Source organism: Eumetopias jubatus, unplaced genomic scaffold (assembly GCF_037043125.1).
Source record: "Eumetopias jubatus isolate StellerSeaLion01/CBP00866 unplaced genomic scaffold, mEumJub1_p1.0 scaffold_2, whole genome shotgun sequence".
Classification (NCBI taxonomy): Eukaryota; Metazoa; Chordata; class Mammalia; order Carnivora; family Otariidae; genus Eumetopias; species Eumetopias jubatus.
This window is the reverse complement of record NW_028274808.1, coordinates 136,788,915-136,811,166: the sequence shown is the minus strand read 5'-3', so window position 1 is coordinate 136,811,166 and position 22,252 is coordinate 136,788,915. Positions and strand designations below refer to the sequence as shown.

The following is a 22,252-nucleotide window of genomic DNA, read 5'->3' as shown; positions in this document are numbered from 1 at the left end:
AAGAGAAAGCAGAGCAATCGTTGATGAAGAAATTCTCAAAGAAACAATTCAAGGAAATTTGCTAGAACTGAAGGACATGAATTTCTTGCTTAAGAGACATAGGAACATGAGTGAAAAAGAAACCCATACTGAAGATAGCATTGTAAAATTTGAGAACACCAGAGATAAAGAGATCTTAAAGTTTCCAGCAAGGAAAAACTGGTCGAGGGCAAAGGAACAGAAGTAAGAAAAGCATCCATCTTCTCAAAAGCAACAGTATAAGCTAGAAGTCAAGGTAGTAACAGCTTCCCAATTTCCAAAGAAAATAATTTGCAACCAAGGACTCTAGATTTAGCCAAACTATCAAGTGTCAAAGTAGGGTAAATATTTTCAAATATGTAAAGTCTCAGAAAATTTACCTCCAATGGCTTTTCAGGAAGCCAAGGAGGACTAAGAAAAAAAACTAAGAAAATGACATAAATCCTTGTCACAGGAGAGAGAAGCAAAATGAATTAGGCAAAGGACGGCAAACATGCAGCAGGTCCAGGTAGCAACCACTCCAGGGTGGAACAGAGTGACTAAGGCTACCCAATATGTCTTTTTAAAAAGAGAGCAGGATATGACAGATTCTTTGATAGGCTTGACTCTGAGGAAAAAAACTTAAGAATGACATTTTGGAAAGCTGCTGGAGGGTATGGGAAGAGTTGAGCCAAAGGTCTGAAGTCAGTGAAGCAGATAAAAACAATGAATGAGGCAATCATCAATTCCAGGAAAAATAAAAGGTTATAAAACAAATAGACAAAGGGAATTGAAAGTACACTTAACTTGTCGAGCACTGAGTAATGTAGAGAATTGTTGAATCGTTATACTGTACACCTGGAGCTAATATAATGCTGCATGTTAATGATACTTCAATTTTTTAAAAAAGAGAAAAAGGGGTGCCTGGGTGGCTCAGTCGGTTAAGCATCCGACTCTTGATCTCAGCTCAGGTCTTGATCTCAGGTCAGGAGTTCAGGCCCCACAACGGGCTCCATGTTGGCATGAAGCCTATTTAAAAAAAAAAAAGAAAGAAAGAAAAAAAAAAGAAAACGGGTTATAAAATAAAGCAAATGTATCATAGCCTATTCGGCTCAGTGAAAAATAGTATTTACCTGGAAAAAATAATAAAAAAGATGAACATGAAATTAACCAAAACTTGTTAAATAGCTTTTGTGAAAGGATATAGGAGGTGAGAAGATGGGGTATGAGACTGAAAATTCTGAAAGTCATGAAATAGGAAGTCGTGGCACAGGAATGAGCTGCAAGCAGTTAACTGCCTCTGGAGAATGGCATTGAGGGAGGGCACAGATGACTGCTATTTTTTTCTACATAAGCCGTTCGCCATCACTTGACTTTTAAAACCACGTGCAGGTATTTGTGTGATAAATTTTTTAAAGCAAAAAAAAATGAATAAAATTACAATACAGTTAACCCCGTGCCCTTTCTTTTCATGACTTAAATATTTCTAAAATACACTGGGGAAATAAAAAACCTTTTCCATTAGTGGAACCAAGCTATGTATTTGCACTAAACTTATTTTATTTAAAAGATTTGGTTCTAAAGTATTAAATCCTCCCCTCATCCATCCTTATGGCCCACAAATTACCAAAATACAAAGCTCTTTGTGGTCCGTCTCTTTTTTTCACATCATTAGTACTCACAATTGTGTTTAAAAGCGACTCAGAACACTGGGAATGTCTTTATGACAGGGTATCACAGTAAACACATAGGAAACTTCCTCGCTCTTACTCCATTCCCCATTGCTAAAACATGAAAGAAATGCAGACATTTGTCCTGCACTATCTAGCATATGAGCCTAAGACTCTTAGCAGTGATATTTATGTTTTTATCATGCTGTCGTTAATTAGGATTAATTATAAACTCTAAGGACCATAACAAATAAACACCAGGAGCTACCAATTTTCTGATATCATGAAGAATATGAAATTAGAAAGGATTCTCCCCAGAATTATCAGAAGGATAAAGCAAAAGCAATGGTTAAATCAGGGGTTCTGAACCTCTTTTCTCCCTAGCATGCCTAAAGGATAGGACATGCTCTGTTGTGACTTAGGCTCACTAATCATCTCCCCTCTTCCACAGAGGAGCATTATTAACATTCCTACTAGAATGTTAATAATGAAGAAGAGCCATGGGTAGTTTGAAAAAAATTGGATAGGTAATTCTAGCAGGCCCTCGTGTCTTGCTATCCCCACTCACGGGCATGTTTCCTCTTCTCTCATTCTCCTCCCCACTTTGCTCCTCTCATCCAATGGAGACAACCAGTTTAGGGATCAAATTAAGAAGATAGATGTCACAATAGGGCAAAAGATGAGAGCTCAGAACAACAAGGAGATATTTATAATTTGCCTCCAACCCCACTCCCACCCACTGTTCCAAGTCTTTGCTGATTTTCCAGGCTTAAAGTTGACATTGGAATAGAATCAGAAAAAGGGAACATAGCGTGTCATAGACAACTTCTGACAAATTTCCCACCACTAGGGATTCCCCTTTCCCTTCCCCAGGCCCCATCTAAGCAGGGACTCAGCACATTCTTGTTCCATTTCTCACTCACAATTCCCCTTACCTGCTTCTAAAACATACTTGTTTGAGTGCTTAGTTAATTGAAATAGTAAGAAGAGCCCACATTGACTAGACTCTTATTAACACTCAATATTTTATGAAACAAAATTTCACACATGTCATTTAAGATTATGTCCATAACATTTTGACATCTGAAGAATACAACTATAAAGAGAAAGGGTTTCAGATTCTCAAAGATTTGTGTTCTAACCCAGGATAAAGCACACATGATTTCACATAACTATTCATCTTTTTACCTAGTAAACAAAAAGAACAAAGGAATATTTAGTTAGGTCTGTGGGCCCTTCCCTTCAGATTCTCCTGACCCCACCATCTTCATTGCTTCAGAGTAGCTCTGACTCTACTAGGCCATGCTGACTTCCATTGTAGGATTTCATCTGAAACACTTCCTACAATAGCGAGTAAGGCTCCTTCCAGCTCCAGCCTTCTGGCAGTGCTATGGCACAGCCTTTGAGAGCTTCACCACAACACTGTCCTGTCTACCCATTCACATCCCAATTTAACATTTCCACTATGCTGACTGCATGGCCTATACATCCATATCTATGTTGGAGATGTCAGGTCCAACTTCCTTAGAATATAAATCAGGCCCTTTCCATTTGACCTGGTTCAACCTTTGCTTTCTCCTGACATTCTGCCCCTCTCTAGCTCCCTCCTTCCCACCCCAACATCATACCCTTTGCTTTAGTCCCTAAAGCTCCTGTCATTCCCTAATTGTGCATGTTTCCTTGTGTCTCGGTACCTACGCTTGTGCCTTTCTCTACCCAGCATCACTTTGGTCTACCAATGTCTCTTTTGAAAACTCATATTCATCTTATAATGGTCAACACAAATATCACCTCCTCTATGAAGTCTTCCTTGACTTCTCCAGGCAAAATGAATTACTCTCTTTTTTGTACTCACTATATTAAAAAGCATCCATTACACAATATAGTTCACTATTTATATACCAGTTTCCTGTGCTAGGTAGTGAGTTTCCAAAGGACAGAAACTTACTCATATTTGTGTCTCTAACATAGAACCTGGCACAGTTCTGGAACAGTTACCCACTGTTTCCTGAGTGACTAGGTGAACAGGAGAGAAGATAAGGAGAGCAGAGCTAGTGTTTGTGCACTTCCTGGGAATATAGTCCCTAGCCCAGCATCCCATGCAAGGAGGAACATCACAAAAGATCTGTGATAGTAACTGTAGTAAACACCTGGTGCCCTGACTGACATTTTTCTAGGCTTACCTCTGATCTCAGCCATGGCTGGGGTAGACATTCGTGTGAATTAGATTCACTTTATGGTGACCACCTGTCTCCTAAAGAAGATGCAACCCCAGGATCCACAGGTCCTATTGTACTTTGCATCACCCAGAAGGACCCTGCCTATTAGAATATTAGAATAGCCTCATGTTTGCTCAAATATGGCATCAATTCATGTCTACAACCTCCAGGGTTGAGATACTATTCTCCAGGATCTCATTGAAACAATAGCCATTACATGTGCTGTGTACCCCAAAGCTGGAAAACAAAGGTCTGGGTACCAACAGGTACAAGCTTTGGTTGACTCCCGTCATCATCACTCCCAGTGACACAGCTGCTTAACTTGGATTTCTTGTTTCCACAACTTTAATCTTTTCTAGAATAGAGGTCCTGGTTCTTGGAGGACAATACTTCTCCATGAGACACTGAACCTAAAGCTGTAAATCCACCTCATCACTCAGGCTCTTCATGCCAGAGGATCACAGGCAAAGAATGGAGTTTCTGTATTGGCAGAGAAACTGATCGGGATAATCCTGAGGAGATAGAGTCACTGCTACACAATGGATAAAAGGATGACTAAGTCTGGATATCTGGGGATGCATTGAGGTATCTCCTGGTGTTTCTGTGTCCACTGATCACAGGGAACAGGCAATTGAAGGAAGCCAGTCAACCCAGCTTAAATGCCCCCAGGGGTGAGGGTGTGAGTCACCTACTGAGCAAGCATCCTCGGAAATGCTGGTTGAGGATGAGGGAAGTCTAGAATGGATAGTGGAAGAGAGAGATGATAAATATCAATTGCTGGCCTCAAAATCAGCTGCAGCAAAAGGGACTATAGCTGGTTGCATTGATAGAGGCAGGGGTCAGCCTAGTCTTTGAAGAATCAGTGACAGAAGAGAATTAATGCAGAAGATCTGTGGATCTGAGCAGCACCAAGAGCATGGTATAACAGACAGAACATTTTTGGCGCTGGGGTGAACAGTGCCACGCATGCCTTCACTTGCTGCCTGCTGATAACAAGTTGCCCCTAGCGCGCATGACTGAGCCTGCCTCACTCTGCTGCAGGGACCTCAGTGGCACCCTGTATATTAGCTTTTTCTCCATCTCTGTCTCTCCCTCCCCACTCCCTCACTCCTGCCTGCTAGGATCATCTCCAAAATAAACGACCTTCACCCAAGTCCTCATTGCAGGCTATGTTTTCAGAGGCATCCAAGGGAAGACTACAATCATGCTTAAACTGGCATTTTAAACTAGCTTTATAACCCTGCATTGCACTCTCCATGATAGACTAGCCACTTAAGAAAATATTCCAGAGCACTTTATTTCTTTCAAAGCACATTTATGAGGGAAAGTGATGGGGTTGTTGTTGTTCCCTTTTTCATTTTTTTTAAAGATTTTATTTATTTATTTGACATAGAGAGAGACACAGCGAGAGAGGGAACACAAGCAGGGAGAGTGGGAGAGGGAGAAGCAGGCTTCCCGCGGAGCAGGGAGCCCCATTCAGGGCTCAATCCCAGGACCCTGGGATCATGACCTGAGCCGAAGGCAGATGCTTAAGGACTGAGCCACCCAGGCACCCCTCATTTTTCAAACAGATAAGGAACCTGAGGCTTGGAGAGGTTATATGTCTTGTCTAGTGCCAAAGGCTTTATAAGTGGTGGAAACAGGGTGCTGTGTATTGATACTTACAGTAGATGCCGTGGGCATCCATGTATAGCTCCTTTATTAGGTCAGTTTTCCCATCCCTCAGCAGCTGCAGGTGTTGCTGCTAAGAGCTCATAGCTACACCTTCCTCCAGAGAACTGCCCTCTGTGGAGTTTATGTACTTACACCCTACCCAGGGGCCACCACAGTGAATGACTGAACAAACCAAAGTTCAGCCATCCGGTCTCAATGTGAGACTTCTCTGTGGAGTCATTCATCCTCCAGAGTTCCCCATGCAATCAGATCAAGGCTAGACATGAGCTGAAACACATCTATGCTTATCTTCTTCCGCTGCCCTGTTCCCTCACTTCTTATAGAGCCCTTGCTCAATAAATCACTTGCCCATCCCTGTCTCTAGTGACCTCCACCTAAGGTAAAATCTGTGTTTTATGATTCCTACTCCAGTGGATTCCCCATTGCAGACGCTGCATGGTTAAAGAAATACTAGCCCCTTACTTGTTAATGTTGGATAGACATTTTCCCTCTGTCTTAGAAAAATCATATAAATTTATTTCCCAGTCTATCTTATAGTATGCTACTAAGGAGAGTGTCTGCCTCAAATGAGGACACAAATATTGTATTTTTAGGTATACACTTTTAAATAATTCAATCAATATATTTTGGTGGCTTCACTTTATACCACATTCTATCATTTGCTAATTATGAAATGTTACCAATCTAAGGTGGACAATAAAGAAACTCACAGGTCAATGCAATTAACGTGTCTCATTTTATAGCAGTATATAAAATAATTCATCAGCTCAGAAGTACCTGCCTATAAAATGATGAAGCTATTATCTCAGCTTTCCCATATTATTCTCCTTCCTAATGTCTAAAATAAGTAAATTTTATAAGCCTGAATTTTCTGAAAATTCTCACAGGCAATGGTTTGCTGTGTTGACAATCATCCCCGAGAACTAAGAGCTGTATAACTCAGAGTCTCACTAGGAAATCAGAAACCACTTTACATACCTAAAACAAGACTTTAGTAACAGAAAATTGGTGGCACGGGTAATGGAAGAGGGGCTGAGAAACCCAATAGAAAAGCAAGACAACACAGAGACTGGCAACTGCAGAAAGCCACAACCAACCCTAAGCTGGAGGGATCATGAAAGGAGGCAGGAGCTTTCAGTTCCCCTGAAAGTCCCCTTGGAGTCCTGATCCTTCCACCCTCTAACCCTCTTGCCTACCATTGGGTGACCAACGGACAAGAAGGAGCCTGGCAGGTTTGATCCCCTGTCACAGGGAGCAGAGCAGAAGATGAGCAAGGAAGGCACACACAGATAACAGGACCAGGGCCAGTGCACTGACATGCACACAGAGCAACAAAGCTCTTCCAACACAATCAAAGGTCCCCATGTGAGAGGCAGCTCATCAAGATCATTGCCTGGAATTCTAACACCAGAGAACAAAACAAGGGGGAATATAGTCTTTGATTTTTCAGCTAATGAAATTATTAATCAAAACCACAGGGAAAGCCTTCCAACTCAGGTTTGTAGCAGCACTTACATATATCTCAGAAAACCTTCTCACTAGCATCCTTTGGAACAGCTTTAGGAACAGACCAGGCAGCTTTGCAAATGTAACTGGTTTGTTGCTGTTGTTTTAGTCACCTAGCCTCCAAGCCTTTCTATAAAATGTAAATATTTGATGCCTCTCTTCGATGTAGGCTTAAGCTTAAGGGGTTACTGAATTTAAAAATATGCTTATATATTTTGGGGTGAGAATCTTTTTATTTTATTTATTTTTATTTTATTTTTTTAGGTATTAGCATTTTTTTATTATTATGTTATGTTAATCACCATACATTACATCATTAGTTTTTGATGTAGCGTTCCATGATTCATTGTTTGCGTATAACACCCAGTGCTCCATGCAGAATGTGCCCTCTTTAATACCCATCACCAGGCTAACCCATCCCCCCACTCCCCTCCCCTCTAGAACCCTCAGTTTGTTTTTCAGAGTCCATCGTCTCTCATGGTTCGTCTCCCCCTCCGATTCCCCCGCTTCATTCTTCCCCTCCTGCTGTCTTCTTTCTTTTTTTTTTTTTTAACATATGTTGTATTATTTGTTTCAGAGGTACAGATCTGTGATTCAACACATTGGGGTGAGAATCATAGTGTACACACTAGGTATTATAATTCCTGCTTGTAATAATACTCATCATTAAAACAAAAGAAAAAGTTGATTCAAGCATAAAATCTTTGAAGCAAAAAATTAAATTTAACAAAGAAAATCTATTGTGCAAACTGAACACTCATTAATGTAATAAATCCAATGATTTCTTTGAATTATTTTTTTCATGTGTTTTTTTAATTTCAAAGGTAATATAATCAGAAACTCAAGTATAATCAGAAACCGTACTATGAATGAGTGGGATTTGTGGAAAGCAGAAAACTTGGAAAATACCAAAAATGTCATAATCCCACTAGCACAAATACTCTTAGCATATTCCTATTTGAGTCACGAATCATTTCTTGAGAGCCCCAAATGAGGGGTATTATCAAGAGCTCTGTGCTATAGAATGGATGATATCAATTTGATTATAAGTCTAAATCAAGAGAATAACTTTCACTTGTTCATAGCACAGAGGAGTGATGGGGAAGAGAAGTAGGAAAAAAAGAATGTGTGTTACCCTTCCCACCATACTTCAGTGACTCAGGAGTCTGGGTCCATGGAAAGCTCCCACTATTCAGGATACCACAGACTGCAAACCGATTTTCTGGATTCCTGATCATTTCCTATCCCCAGTTAGAATCATATTTCACAGACTCCATAAATAGCTCCTAAAAGAAGGAAATCCCAAAGGAGTGAGAACTAAAGTTCCATTAAAGAACATTTTTTTCACCTTCTTCCCTCAGTCTATGGACTTGTCCTTTAAAATGTTTAAATCTAGCAAAATTATACTCTTACTTCAGGAAGTGTAAGACTCAACAGGGTCCCCCCAAACCTGGAGTCTGTGTCACACAACTGAGCATCAAATAATTGTATACTGTTTCCATTTGATATTTTTATATATGTTGTTCTCAAGTCCCATCAAGGTCATCAACTAGGTGGCCAAGGTCAGACCTCACATTTCTCTCTTATCCAGCAGTCCACCTCACCCACCAAGCATCTAGCACATGCTCAATAACTACGTTTCATACAGCCTTTTCACAAAGATGGTGCCAAAGGCAAAGAAGGAAGCCCCTGCCACTCCCAAAGCCAAAGCAAAGACTTTGAAGGCCAAGAAAGCAGTGCTGAAAAGTGTCCACAGTCACAAAAAAAAAAAAAAGAAGATCCACACATCACCCACATTCCAATGGCCCAAGACATTGTGTCTCCAAAGGCAGCCCTAATATCCTGGAAAGAGTGCACCCAGGAGAAACAAGCTTGACCACTATGCCATCATCATCATCAAGTTCCCCCTGACTACCGAGTCAGCCATGAAGAAAATAGAAGACAGCAACACACTTGTGTTCATTGTGGATATCAAGGCCAACAAGTACCAGATCAGTCTGTGAAGAAGCTCTATGACACTGACAAGGCCAAGGACAACACCCTGATTAGGCCCACGGAGAGAAGAAGGCCTATGTTCACCTGGTTCCTGATTATGATGCTTTGGATGTTGCCAACAAAATTGGGATCATCCAAACTGAGTCCAGTGACTAAATATAATTTTTTTCACCATAAACAAAGAAGTCCTGGGGCACCTGGGTGGCACAATCAGTTAAGCACCAGATTCTTGGTTTCCAGCTGAGGTCATGATCTCAGGGTCCTGGGATCAAGCCCCATGGCAGCCTCCGTGCTCAGTGGAGAGTCTGCTTGGGACTCTCTCTCTCTCTCCTTCTGCTGCTCCCCCACCCTCTCTCTCAAATAAATAAATAAATCTTTAAAAAAAATACTTTTCACATAATTAAGTCTGATTTCAAAATAAAACCCAAACTACTAGATAAAAATTGCAAATTACATTCTGGAACACATTTCACTAGATACTGACATGGCTTTCTCCCTTATTTCATTCAGGCCCATGCTTATAAAACAGCTCCTCAGAGAAGCCTTCTTTGACTATGTAAATAGAGAACTTCCTACCACTTTCTATCACCTTATGCCACTTTTTTTCCCTTCTTAGTACTGTAGACCTGATGTAGTGTTGAATATACTCCCCACTAGAATGTGAGTTCCACAGTCTTTCTTACTCACTGCCTTATCCCCAGTGCCTATAACAGAACCTGGTTCATAGGGACACTCAATGAGCAAGTATAGAACAAATTAATTTTTGAATGAATTAAATTTGTATTTACACATGAAAAATATATATGTGTGTGTGTAACTGACCTAGAGAAGTTTTAAACTACCAATACAAACTTTTATTTTTTTAAACTTTATTTAAATTTTATACATGAAAGCCAAATAAATTTGACTCAACTAACTGACCACTGTAAAAAATCCAAATACCACAAATGTATAAAGCAAACCATTCACTCACTTCAAAGGCAAGCATTCTGAAAAGCCTGGGGCATAGTCTGGAAACTTCTCTCTATATATACAGGTATAATAAATGATAACTAATGAGTAAAAAGTTGTAAACTTTTAATCCTTTCAAGTATAACCCACTGAAATTTAATCTTCTGTGAATATAAAGGTCTCTATGAACAAGAACTTTTTTTAATATTTAGATTTTAAATATTAACTCTCTGAGTCTGTTTTCCCCCCTGCAAAATAGAAATTTAAAAAATAACTAACCTATAGGATTGATACATGATATAAATGACAAAAGATATCTAAAGTGCTTAGCACAGTATCTGCATATTAAAATTTAAAAAAAGATGATAGATAAAAGATAAATAAAGTTCAGGGACCAATGAAAACCCAAGAGAATGATCTACCCATGACAATGGAAGACAAAAAAGCTGCTTGGAAATGATGGTATCAAGTTCTGAAGGATCACTAGGCATCAGTCAAACCTAGAGACTGCGGGCAGAAGGTCATTTTAGGTTGACGGAAAAGTATGTTCCTCAAACAGGAATTTTAAGAGCTGGCAGTCAGAGAGGGAACCATGTTTGTGGAAACATCTTGAAGGGCTATTCTGCAAAGGGAAGGTGAAGTCACAAGGCAAAGAGACTCAAAACAAGGTGGAAACTAAACAAAAAGTGAACCAAAACTGCAAGTGGATGAGAGCAGAGAGAAAACTGAAGAGTGAGAAAACAGAAAGCCTGGCAACACAGTAAAAACCCGGTTTATAATTATTTCCATCTACAGTTGAGCTCCATTTTACATGTAATCACAAAATATTTTTGTACACTTTGACTATTCAGTAAATTTCCCAGGAAGAAAGCTGTCATATAAATTTTATAAAGATTGAACTTCGATAATTTGGAATTTTGCAAGAGTTCGTCACTATATTAGTTTCCTTTTGCTGCTGTAAGAAATCACCACAAACTTAGTGGCTTAAAACAATACATATTTATTATCTGATCATTTTAGAGGTCAGAAGTCTGAAATGGGTCATCAAGTCCATGTTCCTTCTGCAGGTTTTGGGGAGAATCCTTTTCCTTGCCTTTTCTGACTTCTAGAGGCTGCCCACACTCCCTGGCTCATGGCCCTGCACCACTCCAACCTCTTTTTCCATTGTCACATCTTCTCTGACTCTGACACTCCTGTCTCTCTCTTATAAGGGCCTTGGCGAACACATTGGGCCTACAAGGATATAACCACTCTATCTCAAGATCCTTAACTTAATCATATCTGCAAAATATGCCATGTAAGCTAACATATTCAGTTTCTAGAAACTGAGACCTGAACATCCTTGGAAAGGCCATTATTCTGTTTACCCCAGTTACCATTTTGGGAAATCATGTCAGTGACTATAACATTGTTCATGAGGCTTGAGTGGCTAATATAAAAGCAATCAGACTGCGTTATTCACCATCCCATTCTCAATGATTCTAAAAAGGTAAAAATATCTGACAGCTTTCTATGTGCCTGGCATGGTCCTGCCCAAGAATTTATATTTACTTCATTTATTAACTTAATTCACTTTTCTTTTATTTCTTCTTATACAATTATAGCATTTTTAAAGTATGTGTAAATAAGTTATATTGTCCATACAAATACTAAAGGAGTCATTACAAAATGTTTGTTACATATTTACTGCCAAAGGGGTTGTTGGATTTGGGAGGACTGAGAACCAGTGATTTAGAGGGTTAATTATTATTTTTAGTGAATGCAGTGCTCCTGGAAAGTCTACCATATGTCTTAGAAATCTGGCTGAAGCAACAGCAGCAAGTCTACAGTTGAAGGTAAATATTCCAACAGAATTATGCCACTATAGTCAGCAGATGTGCTTGTAGCATACCAGAAATATTTTTTTAAAGATTTTATTTATTTATTTGAGAGAGAGAGAGAGAGAGCGCGAGCAGGAACCTAAGCAGGGCGGGTGGGAGAGGGAGACACAGGCTTCCCGCGGAGCGGGGAGCCCGATGCGGGGCTCGATCCCAGGACCCCGGGATCACGACCTGAGCCGAAGGCAGACGCTGAACGACGAGCCACCAGAAATTTAACTGAACTTCTTTCTTACCCCTCAGATACCGTACCCTTCTTGGCCAGCCCTCTCAGCTCCTGGCCCGCTGCCTCCTGCCCTGTGGACATGGGCAAACTGACTGGTAAGGGAGCACTCAGAGAGCCAGCGAAGGATCACAGACAACTGGACTCTTCACAGTCTCATGAAGCATCACAAGAGGAAAAACGGGGCTCCGCTGATGAGCACTCCTATATTATAATGTAGTGTAAAGCCAGTGAGAGATGGCCAGGGACAGCGTGAAGGCAGCAAAAGGAGCGGAGGACAGGACAACTGAGACTGGGAAGAGAGACCTGTGAAACTGGGAACGAGGGCCTGCTGGGCTAGTTCGGGTTATGGTGAATACCTCCGGATAGCTACTCAACTATGGATATGTAGAGGACAGGGGAAGAAGACACAGTACGGAAACCGAAAATAGGCTGGAGTGACTTCAGACATGCTCCCAGAGACTGAAGGCACCCTTTCACTCAGCTCTGGGGCTGAGTTACATGGGTGCATTTTCAGCGCCAGGGAACCCTTGCTCTCCATTCTGGGCTTGAGCTTTATGGTGAAACAGTCTCTTCCTTTTACTCTTGCCTCTACCAGCAATAGTTTTTTGTTCATTGGCCTGGTCTCACTGTCTTTAGGTTTCTTTCTCTCTGTGTGTGCATAAGTATTTCCTGACTCTCTCTCTCTCTCTCTCTCCCCGGCCACCTCTCTTCCTCCTTCTCACTCTCCCCCCACCTCTCCTAACACTGGGTGGGAGAGAAACCATCTAGTATAGGAAAACCAATAATCTATGTCTTCCCATCAAATTAAATTCAGCTCCTCCAGGCCAGTCTATACACGACTGCTCTGAGGTCATGAACCTATCCCTAATCCAGTAAGAACACCAGGGTAGTGGACTCACTTCATTATCTGCAGAACTTAATGATCTAACTGTGGGCTGAGCCATCCCATAGTAACCATGGACACAAGCAGTTTCTGGAGTCAAGCTACCTGAATCCTGGCTCTATCAGTTATTAGCTCTAACCTGGGCAAGTCACTCAACGTCTTTAAGCCTCAGTTTTCTCAGATGCAAAATGGAAAGAAGGATGGGAAATAATAGAATTTATTTCATGAAGTTGTTCTGTATATCAAACTTTTTTTAAAAAGCTTGAAAAATACTTAGCTCCATACCTGGCAGAGGATAAGTATTCCTAAGTGCTGGCCAAATTTTAGCCTATTGGCCAACAAGATCATTTTATACATCATCGATTTTTTTCGCATTAATTTTATTTATAAAATATTGCAGTAAATTTTTTAAATCATGCATTAAGGTATTTATCATGATTACTAAGTTTTTAGCACCCTCTTAAACTCTGTATCTACCTTGCTCATCACTTCCTAGATCTAGACCTGGTCATGACAGTGATGCTGTGATTCTGGAACCATCAGCTCAGGCAGCAGCCTCCCAGAGTCTGATCATTTGCATTTTGATGTCCAGATTTTCCTTTCGACTCCTCTTTTTGTGGCCTATTGTATATCTCCTTCCTATTTTATCCCTATATTGGTTTGTCTTGTGATCAGGTTATTGATGTTTGAGAATATATTTGTTTGCAATATTCATGTTTTGAATAATGTCTGGACTTTGAATTACATCATTATGTAGGAAGCTAGGATAGTCATGTATCACATTCCTGTCTTTAGTTCCATTTTTAAGGATAATTATTCTTAGCTTAAACAGAGTGCATCACTACTATTCTGTAAGTCAAGGGTCTGATAGGAAATGCAAGATTTATGAAACTGAATTATCTTTTACCAAAAAGTCTGAAATATCATAATACATTAGAAGAAATTCCGTTTAAACTGAAAAAAAAGTTTAAAATAATTCTTTGCTAAAGTCTAACATGTTACTAAGAGAACTTGAACCCCAATTAATAAATTTGCTAAATAGAATGTGTTCATAAGAAGACAGCTGGGGTTGATCTCAGCTAAAATATCTATATAAGGACTTAAAATGCCTCAAAAATAGAAGTAGTATAATATCCCATAGAACAGAGGTCAAAAACTCAAATATCTCTCAGGACCATGAAAACAATAACAGGGATAAGGTGGAGAGTATCAGGAAGACAATGGGGAAAAGTGAGGAATGTGGTGAACTGGAGGTGCCTTGCCCTGTTCAGAGGTGGGTGGTTGTTCAGCTAGGGTTGATTACTGTCATTTGGAAATCCATGCCAACTTTCCAGATATTCTAATATTTCAAAACAAGCCCCAAATCCAGGTATTTATGTAAAAACATATTTAAAAATATTGGTTCAGTATTTTTAAAAGTCACTCAAATGGAGTTCCAGTTCAAGATGGCAACATAGAAAGACCCTGAACTCACCTCCTCTGCAGAACACACCAAATAACACCTATTAATAGAACAATTCCTTTTGAAGAAGAACTGAGGGCTGACTAAATAGCTACTAAACAAGCCAAAGACAAGGAGAACAACAAGAGAATAGCAAGAGAGATAGAGGCACAGTATAAAAGGGACCCCCCACCCCCAATGCTACCAACAGCAGTGGGGGAGATAGTATTGAGGGACCAGGCATAGATCCCTCTGTCCTTGGGCACAGAAAAAAAACCCATGATTTAAAATAGCAACTAGCACATAAAAGAGACAACACAAACTCTGCCAAGAAATGGAGGAGATGCAGGAAAGCTCTCTAGGTCAGAGGGAGAATGACATGGTTTATAGTCCCACCCTGATTTAAAAGCCTAGACCAAAGGGAGTGCCTGGGTGGCTCAGTCGGTTAAGCATCTGACTCTCGATTTCACCTCAGGTCATGATCTCAGGGTCATGGGATCAAGCCCTGCTTCAGGCTCTGCACTCAGCAGGAAGTCTGCTTCTCTCTTTCTCTCTCTCTCTCTCTCTCTCTCTCGTCCTCTCTCTCCCTCTCTATCCCTCTGCCTCCCTCCCAACTCTCATACACATGGTCTCTCTCTCTCTCTCTCTCTAATAAAGAAATAAATAAATAAAATATTTAAAAAAAAAAAAAAAAAGCCTAGACTGGAGCAGGGTCCAGACACCATAACAGGGGAGTCTAGTCCTCTCAGTTAGTTTGCAATTTTATTCACAAGCCCACCCAGCCCTAGATGTGCTGAGGCACAGAAAAAAGCCACAGTTTAAAAGGGCCAAGGAACTGCAGGAACACTCTCTCCACCTCTACCTCAAAAGCCCAGACTGGACAGGGTCTGGCCGTCATAAGGGGGGCATTCAGATGCCATCATTGCAGGGTCCTGAGGCTATAACTTGTGGGTCAAATTGTCACAGAAAGTTTGCAACCTCAGCAAGCACAAGGCCCACCAGCCATCCTGTGGTCCTGGGGCACAGAAACAAGCCATGGTTTTATGGGATTTTTTTGTGTTTTTTTTTTAACTTTTTAATTTATTTTTTTAATTTTTAATTTTTTTTCTTTTTGGTTTTGTTCTTTTCTTTCTTGTTCTTTTTTCTTCTTTTATTATCTTTTTACTTTCATTATTTTTTTCTTTATTCTCCCTGTAAAAAGTCATGGTTTCAAAAGGTAACTAGCAAATACAGCCAAGCTCCAGCCAGCCAGCAAGTCACCAAGCAACCACAGTCTGCATAGGGGTCACCATATGTGAGACCATTCCTTCAACTTGAGGAGAAGTAGCAGTTTTGCCTAATCCATAGAAACAAACACAGAAAATCAAGCAAAATGAGGAGATCAGAAGACTATGAACCAAAAGAAAAAAGAAAACCTCAGTAAAAGAATGAAATGAAACAGAGATAAGCCATATGCCTGATAGAGAATTTAAAGTAATGATCATAAAGATACTCACTGGGTTGGAGAAAAGAATGAAAGAACTCAGTGAGAACATCAATAAAGAGATAGAAAATATCTAAAAAAAAGAATCAGAGTTGAAGAATACAATAACTGAAATTAAAAAACAACACTAGAGGGAATCAACAGTAGATTAGAGGATGCAGAAGAACATATCAGTGATCTGGAAGACAGGGTAATGGAAAGCACACAAGCTGAACAGCAAAGAGAAAAGAATTTTTTAAAATGAGTCTAGATTAAGAGATCTCTTGAACAACATCAAGCAAACAAACATTTGCATTATAGGGGTCCCAGAATAAGAAGAGAGAGAGATGTGTAGGAAATTTATTTGAAGAAAAAATAACTGAAAACTTCCCTAACCTAGGAAGGAAAATAGACGTCCAAGTCCAAGAAGCACAGAGTTCCAAACAGGATAAACCCAAGGTGGTACACCACAGCACATAAGAATTAAAATGTCAAAGATTAAGATAAAGGGAGAATCTTAAAAGCAGCAAAAGACAAAAAGTTACCTAGAAGGGAAAACCTATAAGGCTCCTAGCTGACTATTTAGCAGAAATTTTGCAAGCCAGAAGAGAGTGGCATGATATATTCAAAGTGCTGAAAGGGAAAAACCTACAACCATACTCAGCAAGGTTATCATTCAGATTTGAAGGAGAGAGTTTCCCAGACGAAACATGATGGACCTAGAGGGTATAATGCTAAGTGAAATAAGTCAGATCAAGAAAGACAAATACCATATGATTCCACTCACAAATGGAATCTTAAAAAAATGAATAAGCAAACAAAAAGCAGAATCAGAGCTATAAATACAGAGAAAAAAACTGATGGTTTCCAGAGGTGAGGTGGGTAGAGGGTTGAGAAAAATGGGTGAAGGGGAGTGGGAGGTACAGGAGTCCAGTTTTGGAATGAATAAGTCACAGGAATAAAAAGCAGAGTATAAGGAATACAGTAAATAACATTGTAATAGCGATGTAATGGTACAGATGGTAGCTATACTTGTGGTGAACATAGCATAATGTATAAACTTGTCAAATCACTAAGTTGTACACCTGAAACTAATGTAACATTGTGTGCTAACAATGCTCAAATTAAAAAACTCACTTAAATGGACAAAACAAAACATACTGAACTGTGAATACCCAATCTCCACATAGAGAATTGTCTTTGTTATAAGAGGAAAAAGAAATACATCTTCATTTTTTCCTTCTGAAATCCTATCTAGAGCATTTCTGGACCATGGAAGATTTTAAGTTTATACAAATCAAAATACCTTCTTTGTTTTAGTTAATCTAAAATAAAAGACCACTTAGAGAAAGCTGTGGATACAAAATCAAAGTTTTTACTTCAGAACAGTCTGGACACAAGGGTATCCAGACCAATTCTGAGATGAAATGTCATGAATATTTCAGAGGTCATATTCCCTTCAATTAAGAGAAGAAATTGCATTGCATTTGGATTGCTTTATGGACCCTTTGTGACATTTTCCAGTATAACCCCCATGTAGTCTCCTCCTGCTTCCAGGTTTAAGCTCATTGGTACTCCCTTGTAGAGAGACTATCATCCTTAAACACTGGGTTGAATTCAGGCTAGAAAAGCCCATTAGAGGACCAGCTTGAAGAGACCTACTGAAATTCAGAGAACCACAGAGGAATTGGGCAGTGACCATATTTAACATTTAACAAGGAGAGCTGTACTTGGAGGCATTATTATTTCTCATTTGCTCCACAAATATATGGCAGAGGCTTTGAGCAATCCAGCTCAGGCCTCATCTCCCATAGCATTTATACAAATACATTTGTTCTTTGATTAAATGAATGCTTAAAATTATAGGCCTAAACCACCCCTGAAGCCAACTCTTTTGAGTTAGAGATACTAGGCTGTATCTTTAGCAAGTCTGAGCATGCATTCTATCTTTGGAATGTCTCAGGGTACTGGAAAATTAAGGGAGAGAAGACAGGAATGAAGGAGACCTTTGGCCTGAGTCACAGGGGACTGAGATATGGAGGGACTACAAACTTTGCTTAGACTTAGATTGCTCTCAACCAAGGCAAGCGGGGGTGGGGAAGGAATAAGATGAAAAGTGAAATGACTCTAATACCCATTTAATAAATGCCATCACATTAAAAGTCCATGACACACTTTCAGAGCCACAGCCTAAGGCTCCTATTTTCCAAATACTATTCAATATAACTTGTGTAATATTGAAGAGGGGGAAAAAAGCACTGGACAGACAGTCCCCTGGGGCTCATGGCAATAGAATTTGACCTACATTGCTGAAATGCCCAGTTTGTCCTTCCGGGTCTTTTAAGGATACAATTCAGAAATGAGATAACTGTAAAAGTTACTGTCAGTGTGTGTGATTCACAGCCATTGATCCTTTGAACAATATTTGTCTGAAAAACTTCCCTCTTTCTAGAAAAGTAAAATAGCTATTTTTAAAAACCAAAACATAGAAATGCTAATTCAGGTGTCTTTTACTTTTGTTTTTGTTTTTCTGGAAAAAAATAGTAGGCTCTCTTAGAATCCCTATTGTTGTACTCCATAGAGATGATCTCCATCTCTTTTAAATTCATCTTGCTTGTTTTGTCATTTTTCATTTGGGCTGCATCTTCCAGAAAGCCATTGGGCATCTTTCATAGGCTAGGAAAAGACAACACAGATGAGATAATATGGACTCCACTTCAAGGAGTCTGATTTCCTTTCCATCTCCTGCCAGGACCTTCAAGGGGAATTGCCACTACTAGAAAGTGGCGACTTTTAATTTCCCTTAAGCTAGATTCACTATTCAGATCCTCACAGCTATGTAAAGGGCCCAAATGACTCTCTCTGATGCCAGCGGAAACACATGAGCAGACAGAATTTTAACTCGTAGGTGCTCATCTTCTGGTTTTTACTTCTTAACTTGCCCAAATGTAGCTCTTCCATTAAAAACTTTTTTGTACTATTGTTACATAGTGTGTCTCTTTCCTTACATTCTTCCAAGTGGGGCATAGATCATTCTCAGGGACTCACGAGGCTCCATGCAGGAAATACACAGCCAAGAACAAGAAAGACACTTGAGAAAACACACAAATTGATGTAGAAATTTGAAGACAAGCAAGCAAAAGCTGTGAGTCATTTGGGAAGAAGAAAAGAAAAAAGAAAAATTGATCCAGCAATCACACTCCTTGGTATTTATCCAAATGAATGGAAGACATTTGTTCATGCAAAAACCCGCACATGAATGTTCGCAGCAGCTTTATTCATTAATTGCCAAACCTTGGAAGCAACCAAGTGTCCTTCAGTAGGTGAATGGATAAACTGCGGTACATCCAGACAATGGACTACTGCTGTTCAGCACTAAAATCAAATAAGCTATCAGGACATGAAAAGACTTGGAAAAACATTAAATGCATGTTATAAAGTGAAAGAAGCCAGTCTGAAAAGGCTACATATTGTATGATTCCAACAATGGGACATTCTGGACAGTGCAAAACAGTGGAGACTGAAAAGGTTAGTAGCTGCCAGCGGTTGGGAGCAGAGACTAGAACAGGGGAAGCACAGAGGACTTCTAGGACAGTGAAACTATTGGGTATAATACTATACTGGCAGATACATGTCATATACTGTTTGAAACCCACAGAATGTACAACACCAAGAGTGAACCCTAATGTAAACTATGGACTTCAGGTGATAATGAAGCATCAGCGTAGGTTCATCAGTGTAACAGACTGGGGCAGAATGCTGATAGTGGAAGAGGCTGTGCGTGGGGGGCAGGAATTGAATGGAGGGTGCAGAAGGGCAAAAGAACACTGCTGATGGAGACTAATGGTAGCATTAGAAAATGAAAATAATACCACAGGAAATGTGCAAGAGCCTTTTTTAGTCTTTAGCAGGAAAAACTATAAGCTACTTCTCCAGGGACCTGAGACTAATACTGGGCTCTATTATTGTCCATAACAGGGTTTAGAGTATGGGCTGTTTTTCAACACACTTATCAACATTGAGGAAGCTCTCAGAAATTAGGTGCCACAAAGAAGGGGGTAGAGGAAAGGCACAAATATTAACAAACACAATTTTTGTTTGGAGGAGAGCTTATAGTTGCATGGGAAAAAGGGATATCACACTCATTAATAAGGAAGTTGGCAGGGAATGGAGTGGGAGGAAGGAGATGATCATGGGCTGAGTAGCAAAATGCCAAACTCGGTGCTCCAAACTGGAGCACTGACTCCCTACCCACTAGATACATTCGTGACCCTAGGTCATCTAATCAGTTAATATTTCCTCCAGAATCGATCTTACAGGTAAATAATGTCATTTTAGGAGAAAAGATAAGATCTTTCTACCAACCCAAAATTGTTCCCTGCTTGCTAATGCCAGAAATTCCACCCCTTCAACTCCATTTCATTAGCTCTGTCACCTATTAAAATGCAAACACTCAGGAGAGATTAGACTTTAAGCCATATAATTCAAGTGTAACTGTGAATTTATTTATCAGATCTGAAAAGATGGTTTTAATAGAAGAAAGGATATACATAGTAAACTTAAGATCTCTGAACACCAGAGAAATGTTTGGGCAGGAGACAGAATACTTAAAACACTCCGTTAACTGTAGGCTTTGGCAGTTCAATTTTCTTTCTGATTAAAATCGAATGAAGGGGCACCTGGGTGGCTCACTCGTTAAGTGTCTGCCTTTGGCTCAGGTCATGATCCCAGGGTCCTGGGATCGAGCCCCGCATCAGGCTCCCTGCTCGGCGGGAAGCCTGCTTCTCCGTCACCCACTCCCCCTGCTTGTGTTCCTGCTCTCGCTATCTCTCTGTCAAATAAATTAATAAAATATTTAAAAATAAATAAATAAATAAAATCAAATGAAAACAGTGCAACCACTGAATGTTTGCAAAGCAACCAGAACATTGATTGTATGCTATTTTTACTACCAATATGGTTATTAATCTTGAAAAGATACTTGGGGAGTAGAAGGTAAGTTTTGTGGAAAGGGGACAAAAGAGCCTTCTATTTATTTCAGACTCGCTCACTGAAATTCTACACTGGGGCAATAGAATGTTCATGTGCCAAATGAACAGCTACCATGCTAGCCTGCAGGTCAGCTTCCCCTTAAAGTTCTGACCAAAACTCATATATAAAGCTGAACGTTCCCTCAATTCTTTAGGGATACCAGGATACTTGGCACTTTTAAGAAAACAGAATGTAAACACAGAGGGGAAATAAAGCATAAAAACAGCCTGATTTATACAGGAGAGGTTCCTGATCCTTTCTCGGTTAGCAATTTCTAAGGCTCTAAGGCCCTGCCTGTTCCAGGTCCTGTCTCCCAATCTATCGACCATGCAAGAGCAAAAGGGCCCATAGAGCATGAGAGCACCCGGCCTGGAGCCCTTAACTCTCACATCCCTGCACACAAACATCTTATGACCTCCCGCCAGGGGCCCAGGAACTTTCCAGTGCTGCTGCCTCCCAGCTTCTCCCACTCAGTCCCTCTGTCTGGTCACTTGTTCAAGAGGTTAGGAGCACAAATTTTGGAGCCAGGTTGGCTGGGTTTCATTTCTGACTCTGCCTCACCCTAGACGGGTGTCTTGGCACATTCAGGTAGCTATAACAAAAACAACAGACCGAGTAGCTTATGAACAACAGAATTTATTTCTCACAGTTCTGGAGGCCAGAAGCCTGACATCAGGGTGCCCACATGGTCAGGTGGGGGTTGCACACATCTCACTGTCCTTCCACGATGGAACGGACTAAAGAAGCTCCGTGGGGCTTCCTCTTCTATAAAAGCATTAATCCTATTCAGGAGGGCTCTGCCCTCATGACCCAAGAACCTCCCAAAGGTCCCACCTCCTAATACCATCACCTGTTAAGAGTTAGGATTTGAATTTGAGGGCGACACAAATAGTCAGACCATAGGACTGGGCAAACAGAGCTTAACACATCTGTGTCTCAGTTTCCTCATCTACAAAGGGAGCTAAGAATTGTGCCAGTTGCTAAATTATTATCTCTCATCTCCAAACCCATCTTTCTGTCACCTGCTCTGTGATCTAGGCCTGGGACTCTGAGAGACACATTCCTGCGTAGTCAGCTGGTTTCTGGTTAGTTGTGCCAGTGGCAAGCACTAGAGGGGTTGCAGAGCAGGGGGAACAAGAAGGAACTTGTTCCTCCAGGCGTGCTTCCTCTGGGCCTCACCTCAGCAGCACCACCCTTCTCTCCTTCCTGCAGAGCCCCTGAATCCAGGCTGTGCATCGCAGGCACATGCAGAATCTGCCTCACAGCATGCTGGCCAGCACCGTTTCTTCAGAGGTCTGAATTTCAACGCTGTGGGGCCCT

At 40.5% G+C, this 22,252-nt stretch overlaps 1 pseudogene; it reads left to right on the top strand.

The window, feature by feature from the left end:
• Positions 1-8,727: 8,727 nt before the first annotated feature.
• LOC114224919 (large ribosomal subunit protein uL23 pseudogene) lies at positions 8,728-9,217 on the top strand (annotated as a pseudogene).
• Positions 9,218-22,252: the final 13,035 nt, after the last annotated feature.